Raw genomic sequence first — 12,027 nt, 5'->3', positions numbered from 1 at the left:
TCAGCTACACCATTCAGCTGTGGTGTCCTGGGAGGTGTCAATTGTGAGACAATCCCACACTCCTTAAGATAGTCGAGGAACTCAGTACTAAGATACTCACCACCTCGATCGGATCGAAGCATCTTAATGTTCCTGCCCAATTGATTTTCTACTTCCTGTTTAAACTCTTTAAACCTTTCAAAAGTTGCTGACTTATGTTTGATTAAGTAGACATAACCGTATCTACTAAAATCATCAATAAAAGTCACATAATAGCGATTAGCATCCCTTGTGGCGGTTTTGAATGGTCCACATACATCAGTATGTATAAGGTCCAACAAACCCTCACCCCTTGCACAAGTACCAGTGAAGGGTGATTTTGTCATTTTTCCAAGTAGACAAGACTCACAACTATCATCCGACTTGAGGTCGAACGACTCCAAGACTCCATCCTTTTGGAGCTGGCCTATGCGTTTCTTGCTTACATGTCCAAGACGACAATGCCACAAAGATGCTTTATCCAAGCTAGTAGAAGAATCAATACATAATACATTATTTCCTAAATTATCTACAACCGATACAGCTTCATACACACCATCACAAGGTAATGCTTTAAAATAAAGAATATTATTAAAGAAAGCATTAATACTACCAACTTCATTATCAAAAGAAAAGGTAAAACCTTGTTTGTACAAAGCATGAAAGGAAATAATATTCCTCGCCATTTCAGACCAGTACACATATTTATTCAAATCTAACTTTAACCCACTATCTAGCAACAAAGTATAAACTCCAATCTTGGTAACAGGTGCAACCTTCTTGTTCCCCATGATTAAGTTTATCTTTCCGTGCTCCACATCCTCACTTCTTCTTAGGCCCTGCAAGTCACAACAGATGTGAATACCACAACCTGTATCAAGAACCCAAGAATTAGAACATGGTGAGTTATTAGACAATATTGTGTAAATACCTGCATGGGATGGTTTCACTTTCCCATCCTTGACATCCTGCAAGTACTTTGGGCAGTTTCGCTTCCAGTGCCCCTTATTTTGATAGTAGAAGCATTCAGCATCCTTAGGGATGGCAGAAGGAGTGATAGAACCACCTTTGGTTCCAGATGAGGAGCCTTCAAGGGACTTTCCCTTGGTACCCTTCGAAGGGTGCTTCCTCTTCTTCCCTTTGCCTTGCCCGATAGCCAAAACAGGGGTAGTAGTAGGAGTGGGAGTAGCAACCGACTTACTCTTAAGACCACTTTCGGCAGTCTTCAGAAGTCCTTGAAGCTTACTGAGTGTGACTTCCTCCTTGTTCATGTGGTATGTCATACGAAATTGATCATAACACGATGGCAAGGAGTGCAAAATGATATCAATTGCCAACTCCTCAGGGAAGTTCACATTCAGTTTCATTAGACGGTCCACATACCTTTGCATTTTCTGCTTGTGGCTCGTGATTGGTTCGCTATCCTTCATATGGGTAGTGATCATGGAGGAGATTATTTCATACCGCTCTTGACGAGCACTCTGATGGTACCTTTCCATCAGATCCTGATGCATCTCAAAAGGGTAATAGTCCTCATAGGACTTTTGGAGTTCAGCTGTCATGGTGGCCATCATGATGCATGCCACCTTGGTGGCATCTCTTTCATGTGCCTGATACTCAGCGACCTCCTCAGGAGTAGCAGTGGACTCATCAAGCTCCTTTAGCTCCTTATCGAGGACATATTCCTTGTCCTCGTAACGAGTAACCATCCTGATGTTCCGGATCCAATCCATGAAGTTGGAACCATCAAAGATGACCCTCCCACAAAGGTTCATGAGGGAAAAAGAGCCAGTAGGGTTAGAGCCCGAAGCTTTGTTGTTGGAAGACATCTGAAAAGAAGAAAACAAGTTTAGATTAGATATATCGAATCCTTAATAATACACCCAAATGTAATATTAAGGCTAGGATCCAACACAATATATTATAACTTAGAAGAGGGATGCCGTAATCTAAGCTATAATATATTTGAAGGTAGGTGAATGACGATTCACCAATTTCCACCATGAAAACGAAATGAATTATTAGGTTTAATTGGTTTTTGAAATTCCTAGATTCTTTTGAGATTCATTGAACTTTTCAATGGCATGTTTCAATCTCGATTGTGCCCTTCAAGTTTTGTGACTGGGATGCCGAGGATCACAAAACAAGGTGTGAATAACCATGCAAATTCACTTGGTACCCTTAATATTATCACCTAATCAATGTGCCGGTTAACCACACATGCTCCACCGATCTATGATAAACATTAAGTACCCTTCGTGATCCTTACTAGTCCAAGTTAGTATGCCGGTTAACCACACACGCTCCACCAACGACTTGGTAAGGTACAAAGTGTGAATTTCATGGGTTAGCACCATATTCACATTTTCCTAAAGTAACTAAGATTGGGAATTTATAAAAGGTTTAGTTACTTTATAATATTCATCATACTTTTAATGAGAATTTATAAGTCCTTGTCCTACCCGTTCGGCTAACGACCCTCCACCAGTCAAGCAAGCGGTGGGTGAGAGTGGACACCCATTAAGTTGCCATTTTATAGGCAACAACCTTATACCCACCTTATAGACTGGCTTCGTGAATGAGGCGTACTAGCGGTAAGACGACTTTGATCTTATACATATATATAATAATTAACCATTAATGTTATAAATAGTATAAGGGTTGAATTTTAACTTTTAAAACTCTAAGGGTTTGGAATTAAAGTATATTAAAGTGTGTGTAACTTTACAAATTCCAAAACTTGAGGAGAAGTTTTGAAACTATTCAAAACTTTTCATTTCATAACTTATGAATTAAAGGTTCATAAAATGAAGACTCTTCATTTCCATGTAACTTATGTGTTTTAAGTGTGTGTTTAAAAGAAGTGACCTTTGGATATCCATAACTTGAGGACAAATTATGGACTCCATTAAAACACATAAATGATCAAGAATTAATCCTAAACAATTCAGCAAATAATTCCTATCATCTTCTAAATTCATAAGAACATGAACATGATCATCAAAGTTTCAAGAATTATATGAACACATACAAAGCATGAAATTTTGATATAAGCTATTGTAAATGGATTAGAACAACCATTACACCAACTAAAACAAGTTTTAAAACACCAAAACAGTTTAGGGTAATGTTTCTAGTCCATTTCCAGCAGCAAAAGTCGAAAATCTGCATTCTGAGGCTCCTACTCGCCGAGTGCACGAACCTACTCGCCGAGTAGGATGAGTTTACTCATGAACTCGGCGAGTCCCCCCATGGACTCGGCGAGTTCATCAGGCAGACAGCAAAAATTCGACTTTTTTCACTATTTTGCATCAAGTATCAAACAAACAAGCCTAGGCTCTGATACCACTGTTGGGTTTTGAGCATTCTAACACTTCCTAAGTGTACATGCAACCCTATTAAACCTTGGATCTATGTTTGTCTAAGATACATGCAAAATATTATTTTCCAAGGTTTATAACCTATCTAGCATGGCATGGGGTACTTTTAACCATAAAAGAACTAGATGAATTACATACCTTTTGTTGATTGTTGATTCCTTGGAGTTTGAGAGCCAAGCACCAATAATGTGAATGCCTCAAATGGAAATCACAAATCACCACAAGCTTGGAAAATATATGAGAGAGTATACTAACTCTTGATATTGGCCACCACACTTACACACACATTAGTGTCTTTTTCATGCAACATAAGCTTGTTTATATAGTGTACATGGTTAGGGTGAAACCCTAATAACCCATGTCTTTTCCTCTTCCAAGGATCCATGGGTAAAAGCTCCATGGATCATCCATGGACTTCCATATAAGCTTAGCCCATTCCTAAATGAGTGTTAGCCCACACCATATAAATATAATAGCCCATGATTTAATTAGTCTTCCTTTTAATCACTAAATTAATTCATAATTAATTCAAGATTAAAACTAATTAAGTAACATGACTTTATATTAATATATTATAACTTATAATATATTAATAAATCGTAAGTATACAATTCTCATAAAATTATCCATAACTAGTTCGGGTGAAGTGCAACCCAAATGGACCATGCCGGGTCGGGTCAAGTATATACCAAATAAGTTATGGACTTAGACACCTTATCCAACAATACTCTGCCCACTGGTCCTAATATCATTCATGAAAAAACGAAAAAGACTATTCAGATAAAGGAACAATTAAAGGCCGCACATAGTCATCAGAAAAGCTATGCTGACATGAGACGCAAATACTTAGAATTCAAAGTAAGAGACCGTGTCCTACTAAAGGTCTCGGTATGGAAAAGTTTCATTAGATTTGGAAAACGAGGTAAACTAAATCCCCGTTACATCGAACCTTTTGAAATCCTGGCAAGGGTTGGTCCGGTGGCTTACAAACTCAAGTTACCTCAAGAACTCAACAAAGTTCACGACACCATCCACGTATGTAATTTTAAAAGTCTCTCTAATGAAAACCTTGTCATTACTTTCGATGAGATCCAGGTCAACACTAAACTTCACTTTGTGAAGGAACCAGTGGAGAACATGGATCGAGAAATCAAAAGCCTCGAACAAAGCCGCATCTCTATAGTAAAAGTCTGATGGAACTCTTGTAGAGAGTTGGCGTTTTGGGAACGTAAGGACCAGATGAAACAAAAGTACCCACAACTATATAGTGGTGATCCCTCCACTAGTGAGACGAAATAATAATAGAACAAAGTATCCTAGAACTTAATAATTTCGGGATGAAATTCCCTTAACGGGGACGTAATGTGACATCCTGAAATTTAGGACAAAGACCGTAGACGGTTAATTCACAGTAAATCTCTTTGTAATTTGACTCATTGAGTTTTAGTTCATCCAATGTAAAATAAATAAGTTCATTACAACTATTATAAGATAACAGATGGTATCTTACTTCCAAATATGTAAATTGGCAAACGAATGAAACAACTCAAACTGAAACCCTAGTAATGCATCTGAAAAACTGAATTTTCGTATTAGGCAGTTATGAGCAAATAATACATTCTAGTCTCATAGTACATGTTTCTCTGTTTCGGAAAATATAAAGAACTTCCAAAACGGAGTTCGTATGCAAAAGATATGACCGTTTTAAGAATCCAAACCGGTATAATATTGTTTTTCTTAAAACGGCTAAAATCGTTTCTATTCGTTGAGGGACTTGCACACCTCAGATGGAAATTTCGAGAATGTTTTTGGGCCCAGGCTATAGACTAATATTTAATTTCATACTTGAAATATTTTTAGTAAAAGTATTTATGAAAGTCAAAAAATCAGACGTTTTGAATCAGTAAATCGTAAAACCTTAAACTATTGATTTCTATATGATTTCAATTATTGGTAATACATTAGGGAAATAATATATTATTGTCAAATCCAACAGATGTGAGTTTTAACGATAGAGATAACATTATATTTTCAATTGCGGGCATAACCACTTATATTGATACATAAATAATAACTTGTGATCAATTATAGATAAGTTATGATAGATTTTATAAAGGGATAATGTCACTGTAGCACAATGAACTTTTGTAATTTGTCCGACTTGACCAGTTATGTTTTTTTTTTTTTGCGCATTAGGTCATCTAACTTTTATTGTACATGTCAATTAGGTCATTATCGTTAGTTTTTAACCATTCCTCCGTTAACTAGTTATCTAAATTACACGAATGGCCCTTATGGTTTAAATTTCTTTCGTAATTGGTCGTTATCAACCATGTTTTAAATCACACGGCTAAAACTACCACAATTCTGAAACTCTAGGGACCAAAGTGTAACATTTTCATCGTCTTCCCTAAATTCTTTCGTATCCCAACTTACCCGACGCTCCTTCAAAATCCATCAAATATGTTGAATCTGATAAATTCATTGTTATTCATAATTTGTTGGTATTAAGTTATTTTTGATACTTAAAAGCCTAATCAAATGTCAGTCACACTATTTTCTTACTTGAACCCGATGAAATCCTCAAAAACCCTACCCCAAATCGCTAGAGAGACCGCTCGTTTGCACGAGGTGCCACAGCTTGAGGACCTACGGGAACTTGAAAGATCAAACCGTTGAAATCCTGCTACCTGATTTCGACTTCGATCATACAGTCGAAAGGAGGTTGACTTCGGTTTCAGGTCTCGCTGTTTGGGTTTACCAGGTTAAGTTCGGTCGAATTTTAAATTTGTTGTATCCGAATAATAAGCCAGTAGATGTCGTTCTACCGATATCAGGTGCTCTTAATGAGGGGTTTTGGTTTAGAATTCAAGATGAATTTCATATCCAAACGACAAATCTTCAAATTTCTCAGAAGACTTACAAAGCGGTGCCTGAATTATATGTTTTGTTTCATGGAGACGATGAATTCTGGTACATGAATCCTTCATATTCGTATGTAGAAACCAACCATTTTGCCACCTGAAGAGCTCATGGGGCATACCGTGAAGTATTGGTGACGATTGACGGTCAATTAGTCGGATCAGTGATTCCTTTCCCGGTGATATTCACCGGCGGAATCAATCCTCTGTTTTGGGAGCCTGTTGTCTCCACTGGAGCTTTTGATCTTCCTACTTATGATATCATTTTGACTCCACTTCTAGGGCTTCTTTTAGATAACAAAAACCATTCAATCGGGCTTCAGGTTGTTGATGGTATCTCCTTTTGGCTTATCGATGCAAATCTACATCTCTGGTTGGATCATACAGATGTAAACGCTGAAACTGTGAAGTATAATGTCCCATTAATAGATATCTAACGTAAATCTGAGTTCGTACTCCTTGATGGAGAATTCGAAGTAGAAGGAGAAAGGAGTAGTCAAGCTACCGGATGGGTAAAGTCAAGCTTCAGCAATCTGAAAACCCAGTTTAACGAAAAAAAGAAATTCAAGAGCAAGCTCAAGTTCAAATCAGAGGGAAATAAGAAAGAACCCGACCAACAAATCAATGCTTACAGGGTATTCAATGTTACACTTTGGTCCCTAGAGTTTCAGAATTGTGGTAGTTTTAGTCGTGTGATTTAAAACATGGTTGATAACGACCAATTGCGAAAGAAATTTAAACCATTGGGGCCATTCGTGTAATTTAGATAACTAGTTAACAGATGAATGGTTAAAAACTAACGATAATGACCTAATTGACATGTACATTAAACGTTAGATGACCTAATGCGCAAAAAGAAAAACATAATTGGTCAAGTCGGACAAATCACAAAAATTCATTGTGTTACAGTGACATTATCCTTTTTATAAATCATACAATAATTTATATGTCTAATCAACATAAATTAACTATAGTATATATGTATAATAAGAAGTGTGTCATTCCAATAATATTATATACGAGAATTTATATATATGTCATAAGTGATTTATTAAGCTTAATAGTAAATATAAATAATGAATTTTAGGGTCATATTTGTTACCATACTCGTTTTTTTCCCATACATGTCAAATACATATATTAAATACATACCCAATGAAATAAATTGATTGCAAGCTAAAACCAAAACACATCTTAAATTGACAGCCAAATTTAAGATATTACCTCCACAATACAACATACCTAAGTTAACATACAAACAAAGTGGAAATGTCTTTTGCTTCTGTAATTCAATCAAAGTACACAAAGTATACTTATACACTCAAATTTGGATGACAAATTGAGGCTTGCTTAGACTCTTTATTCAACCAACACAACCCTCAAACTCAAACAAAATCAAATCAAGTTTATAAAAAAAGGAAAAATGAAATGATATCTTCTTCAACCTCTTCTGTCCCGTTTCTGGATCTTCAACCAAAGGAAGAAAGAAACCACAAGTAGGGTCGCCAAAGGTTGATTGCCTCCCTCTTTTGCCCTACATAATCACCACCATCGAACCACCCTTCACCGCCCATTCGATGATACTCCACCCTCGTTCTTTCTCCTGTCAAAAATCAAACCCAGACACCCACTTAGGTTCTATCGATTTCTGTCAACACACACAAAAAAAACCAAACAAAACACCCCTTTGATCGATTTTTTTGCCTGTTTCATCATCCTTTGTGTTGGATGCCAAATCAAAAAAAAGGACGACACAATAAGATTACCGGTTTCCACCATCGATGACCAAGCCCTCGCACCTTTCCCTTTTTCTTCCGTCGAGCAACTGCCGCCGAACACCCTCACCGGAGTCGTTGTCGTTGATCGTCTTTCCATTCGCACCCTCCCTTCCTTTCCCATCGACCCTCGCTGCTGCCTACCTCCTCCGGAGCCTTCTTCTGACCTCCTCCTCTTCGCACCTCACAGCCGAACGAGAGGGAGCACAAACTCACTGCTTCGGTCTCGTCGACCCCGGAGACGCCTCCCTCTTCACGATCAATCGACTAAGACATCCAAATTAGCCGCCTACGAGCTTCTTCTTCTTTCTGTCCTCTTCGTGACCTGCGCCGAGCAAGGAACCGGAATCAGCGTCGCCGCCTTCGTGCTTCCTTCTTGCTTGCCGTTGTTCATTCGCATATGCATTTCATTCGTTCGTGTTCTATCTGCTTTGATTGTTCCTTCCTTGCCCGATTAGTCATCTGACGCAACACATAAAAAGCCTTAATTTCTATTAAGTTTGATAAAGTGAACAAAATAAACCCTCACTTGACAAAACATTACGAAATCACTCCCAAACCCCCAAACATTGAATCTATTTATTCAAAATAGCCCCTCCTTTGTTATTTTTAACAAAATAAATCCCAATGTTCAAACTTTGATTTAAATAAAGCATTTCAGTCCCTCCCATGGAGATTTCTTAACAAAATTAGTCCAATTCCCAAACTTAAATTCCATTTAAACCATTTCAGTCCTTCCATTGATTTATTTTAACCATAGTAGTCCTACTTTGGTTAATTAAATTACCAAACAACCCCCATATAGTTTAAATTCGTTACGAAACAGTCCCAAAAGTATTTTAAAGTTCAAGAATCGTGGCTTTACGGTTTCTCACATCAAGCTTCTCAAAATAAACTGATTCCGTACAAATCGAACTCACTGCTTACGGCCCCTTTTTAATATTTTTAATTATTTCGGGTGGAATACATGTGCCTATATACCTTGTTTATGCAAACAAATTAACATTTTATGCGAAAATACAACAAGTATGGTTTATAAAAATGTTACTAGAAAATGTAACATATTTTTACAAATAAACAAGTTTAAACTTTTCATATACATGTTATAGTTATTTTATCGTGAAATAACTAGTTCGCACAACAAATGCTACATGATACAAAAATATATGATTTTATATGACATTGTATGTCATAAAAAGCATGTCCTGAAACTTTGTAGCATTTCTATGATTCAAACTATTGCTATGCATGTATATTTATATGTTAAATACATAACATTTATAGATGTACATATGTTCATTACTTTGAAACATACATCTTTATAAAAGCGAGTACACAACACTTTTACATACATACCAAGCATAATAGGCTTTTATAAACTTTATACGAAATTCATTATGCCTAGTGACTTAACCACAATTAAGTTAGGGCTGAGAGCTATTCACATACTTTAGTTAAAGGGCTTTTAGTGAGACTATATTCATTAGCTGAGTCTAAACATTTAGCATACCCACACTACTATAACTGTTAATCTTCGGAGCAAGATACATATGTATAGATACATACGGGGTTGACATCTCCACCTGCAGTTGCTAGCTACAACCTCGACTAATTAATCGAAGTGGGTGATAAGTGTCTACGGTTGTTACTACAACGTCCAATGAAGCGTTGTAGGGGGTACATTCAGTCACATAACTCGGTTATAGGACTCACTATAAACATTAACTAGCATCTCTCTCTCTCTCTCTATCTCTCTCTCTCACTACAAACCATGGGCATGGTTGCTTTGAAAACTATTTTTGGTATGGAATTACTTATGTAACAATAGATTTTGGTTTTCAAGTATATTCAAGGATTCTTACAAACACAGATTTTAATATGGATTTACTTATACAAAGATACATTTTGGCTTTCAAAGACTCTTTGCAAACACAATTTTAACTATTGTTATACATACAAAGAGAATACTTTTTAGACTTTTTTAAAGTATTACTGCTGTTAGCAGAAAACCTATAACTCTCACCAACCTTGTGTTAACCCCCAAAATTACATGTATTCTCAGGAAATCACTAAACAAACATTCAAGATGGATTAGATTACAGGTGACATAGTTTCCTAGCTGTTGTATTATCTGCCTATATGTTAAGGCAATTCATGTACTATTATTATCTGTAAGAACCTTGTATTTAAATATCTAGATGGAATACGAATGCTATTTTGTTTATTGTTGTACTTGTGCTATATATTCAGTTTAACTGTGATCCATGAACTTAGTCGCACAGCCCAACGTGTTTCGCCGCCTCGGCCGGGGGTGTGACACGTGACCCGGTAATGCCATGATACTACCCCAAAATCCTCATTTAACTTTGTAAGGTAATGTGCTTCACCCTCCAACTTCATATGGCCATAAATGTTTCATACTGACTCAAATTTTAATGAATCTTACGTTCACAGGCTCATACCACAATCAATCACAACTCCTTTTTAGAACTTTTTTTTAACAAAAATCTCCATATTTATACTTATAGTTTCATAAACGAAGGGTTATACATCTTTTCATAATATTTAATGAAGTATTTGACTTAACCTTTTTATGTAACTTTTAAAAGTATTTCACCCCTCTTAATATTATTATAATATAAAAAAGGGTGTTAAATTCACCACCTTCACCATATTCATAAGGGTTTTTTTTGTTAATTTCAATTCATATGAACATAAGCTCACCTATACTGCTAAAACCAATCACTTACGTATGGTTTATTTCCATTAAACCCAAACTTATTTCAACAAGATTTTACACTTTGTTTTCTATATATATATATATATATATCAAACAATAAATTGGCCTTATAGTTATTGTTATTAATCTAAATATTCATCATATGAGAACAATTAGAACTTAAGGTTCACAAAACCTCCTGCAATTCAACCATTTTATCTAGTATTACCAAGGAATAAGGGGATTTTACCTTGATTAAAATGAAAGGTAAGTAGTTCACACAATCTTCCCATGATTTCATAAATATACTTATATTTGGTGTTGATGAACCTCTAAAGACATTTTATACTCCTTATAGAGCTTTTAGAAAGTGTTGGGAGTGATTATGGAAGCTGGGGCTGACTTACCCACTTATTATAATTATTACGAGTTTGTCACCAAAACACGGGTCGTGTTTTAACCAAATACGCCTAATATAGTAAGGTACTTCATTTAAACAAACTTTAAGAACTTCGAAACAAAAATTGGTTGTATTTTGCCATACTTTGGGCAATGTAATTTTCCATCTTAAATCTAATCTAGCCCCAATCTTCCAAATGTTATACCTTTCTCAAATAGATTTCGTTTTAGTTTATTCTTTCACTTATATGTTGTATATGGTCGTGGATATATTTCAAGATCTAGAATTAGTCTTTTAGACCTTATTAGGCTCGACTTCATAGTCACAACTAACAACAAGTTCTTTCCACAATAACACCACTTGCTCAATTAACTAACATTAATAATGCTTTCATTACATAGTTTGCTTTAAAAGAACAATTACACTCCTCCCTTGTAGCATTACAAATTTTAGAGAACAAGTGTTACACACCCACACCTATACATACCCCCATACACACACATACACACCCACACGTACCTACACAACATACCCCTACCTTCACACTTATACGTCCACCCCTACCTTATACTCGCCCACCTAACCTACCCTACCCGAACACCCACCCACCCCATCTTACCCTACACATACCCATACCTATACCCACATGACACAACCACACCGAAATACCTTACCCTTTACCCATACCTATACCCACATCCACACCACACCAACACCTATACCTATACCCATGTCCACACTACCACTTATACACACACACACTTATATGCCCGCACTAACGACGTTGATGTTGAATCGTATCCCACCATAGACC

The 12,027-nt window shown here is 36.4% G+C and overlaps 1 pseudogene; it reads left to right on the top strand.

Annotated features, from left to right (window-relative positions):
• Positions 1 to 5,033: 5,033 nt before the first annotated feature.
• Positions 5,034 to 7,020, top strand: LOC145118777 (peptide-N4-(N-acetyl-beta-glucosaminyl)asparagine amidase A-like; annotated as a pseudogene).
• Positions 7,021 to 12,027: the final 5,007 nt, after the last annotated feature.

The sequence above is a fragment of the Lactuca virosa genome, chromosome 1 (assembly GCF_052849685.1).
Source record: "Lactuca virosa cultivar CGN04683 chromosome 1, Lactuca_virosa_CGN04683_v6, whole genome shotgun sequence".
NCBI lineage: Eukaryota > Viridiplantae > Streptophyta > Magnoliopsida > Asterales > Asteraceae > Lactuca > Lactuca virosa.
This window is presented reverse-complemented; position numbering and strand designations above follow the sequence as displayed.